This window comes from Lipotes vexillifer, unplaced genomic scaffold (assembly GCF_000442215.2).
Source record: "Lipotes vexillifer unplaced genomic scaffold, Lipotes_vexillifer_v1.1 scaffold777, whole genome shotgun sequence".
Taxonomy (NCBI): Eukaryota; Metazoa; Chordata; class Mammalia; order Artiodactyla; family Lipotidae; genus Lipotes; species Lipotes vexillifer.
This window is the reverse complement of record NW_006784423.1, coordinates 1,386,653-1,389,288: the sequence shown is the minus strand read 5'-3', so window position 1 is coordinate 1,389,288 and position 2,636 is coordinate 1,386,653.

Genomic DNA, 2,636 nt, shown 5'->3' with positions numbered 1-2,636 from the left:
GCCACGCCCGCCACGCCCCGCCCCGCAGGCGCAGTGCGGCGGCCCCGGCGGGCGGCGAGTGCGCGTGCGCGGTCTCAAGCGCTAGTCGTGGGCCGCCTTGGGCGGGGTGCTTCAGACCGTGATCCGAGCGCTCGGGGCGGACTCGGGGATGGGCAGGTGTTTGGAGTTCTTTACCGCTTCCCTCTGAAAGCTGACTGTTCTCTCGGCTTCTGTAGCTGGAATAGTGGCAGCGACAACGATTAGTCCCCTAAACACCGATGAAGTCCAGACCCCGTGCCTTTTTTCTTCTGATGGGCTGGAACATCTTTCTTTTAAAAATAAGGAGTTTACATGCAGCTCAATATCAAAAAAACAAACAACCCAATCCAAAAATGGGTAGAAGACCTAAACAGACATTTCTCCAAAGAAGACGTGCAGACTGCCAACAAACACATGAAAGGCTACTCAACATCACTAATTATTAGAGAAATGCAAGTCAAAACTACAGTGAGGTATCACCTCACGCCGTCAGAATGGCCATCAACAAAAAATCTACAAACAATAAATGCTGGAGAGGGTGTGGAGGAAAGGGAAACCTCTTGCACTGTCGGTGGGAATGTAAATTGATAACAGCCACTATGGAGAACAGTATGGAGCTTCCTTAAAGAACTAAAAGTAGAGCTACCGTACCACCCAGCAATCCCACTACTGGGCATATACCCTGGGCATATCATATACCATAATTCAAAAAGAGTCATGTACCACAATGTTCATTGCAGCACTGTTTACAATAGCCAGGACATGGACGCGACCTAAGTGTCCATCGACAGATGAATGGATAAAGAAGATGTGGCCCGTATAAACAGTGGAATATTATTCAGCCATAAAAAGAAACGAAATTGAGTTATTTGTAGTGAGGTGGATGGACCTAGAGTCTGTCATACAGAGTGAAGTAAGTCAGAAAGAGAAAAACAAATACCGTATGCTAACACATATATATGGAATCTGAAAAAAAAAAAAGGTTCTGAAGAACCTGGGGACAGGACAGGAATAAAGATGCAGACGTAGAGCATGGACTTGAGGACACGGGGAGGGGGAAGGGTAAGCTGGGGCGAAGTGAGCGAGTGGCATGGACATATATACACCACCAAATGTAAAATAGGTAGCTAGTGGGAAGCAGCCACCCGGGAGAAACAGAGCGGCCGGCAGCGCCTCTCACCACTGGGAATGCCAGGTTCTTTTGCTAAACTTAATCGAATACTCTTCTTCAGCTTTGTTGTAAACCTCCAAGAAGAACAACGCAACTAGCAATAAGGCAGTAATTGGTTACAGCTTTTGAACCACTCAGCACAAATGCTGTGACTTTGTGATTCTAATACAACCTTCCCTATCCCAGGTCTGCCCATTAGCCGTGGAGAGTCATTGAGTCGGAGGAAACTTGTTAAGCTCCTCCCTGAGGATGGTGCCCACACCTGGACTGGCCACCTGTCAGGACGCCCAGCCCTCCACCGTCCCCAAACCCCAGCCCCACCCCTGCAGTATCCAAGGGGAATGCCCGGTGACACTACCTTTGGAGGCAGAGAGAGACCCCTGGGTAGACTGCCAGAGCACACCAGCCTGGGACAAATTGCTTTTTGTCTGGGAGTCTTAGTTTCCTCATCATTAACATCTTGAGTTTGGGTTAAATCTACGATTTCTGCAAAGAAGTATCTAGAGCAGGGAGTGCCCTGAGCTCCTCGGATCCTATGATTCCATGATTTTTATTTTTTAATTTTATTTATTTATTTATTTATTTTGTGGCCGCACCACAAGGCTTGTGAGATCTTAGTTGCCCAACCAGGGATGGAACCTGGGCCCTGGCAGTGAAACCAAGGAGCCCTAACCACTGGACCTCCAGGAGATTCCCCCATGATTTTGATTTTATTTATTTTTATTTATGATGTTCACTTTAATTTTTTTAAATATTTTATTTTATACCGGAGTACAGTTGATTCACAAGGTTGTGTTAGTCTCAGGCATATGGCAAAGTGATTTACTTGTACGTATTCATGTATCTATTCTTTTTCAGATTCTTTTCCCATATAGGTTATTAAAGGGTATTGAGTATGGTTCCCTGTGCTGTACAGTAGGAATTTCATGATTTTTAGATAAAAGGTGAGTAGCAGAGATGTGAGAAATGATTTTGACACTTGCCCTAAGGCAAAATCTGACAGAAGCTGTATGTGGGTTCCGAGCATGTTGGGTTGTAGGTGAGATTTTGTTGGTAGGTATTTATTAGTTCAAGCAGCCCAGAAAAATGAATGATCTACTTTAAAACGCTTAAAATGGTAAATTTCGTGTTATATTTTACCATAAAACAAGAGGATCGCTCCTACTTTCCATCCTCGCTCTACAGTGATAATTGGTCGAACTCCTTTCACCTGTAACTACATAACAGAAATGTTAACCTTCTGATTTGGTATATTCTCTCCTGCTTCACTGAATGTATGCTTACAGTAAAAAGTAATACAGTCACTTGCTTGCATTTCCTAGAATTTTATATACAATGATATCATATGGTATATTCCCTGCTTTGTCTGGCTTTATTTAGCCTAGTTCTTTTGAGATTAATCTGTGAGGTTACCTGGCAGGTGCTTGGTTGTGGAGGAGCGGGTATG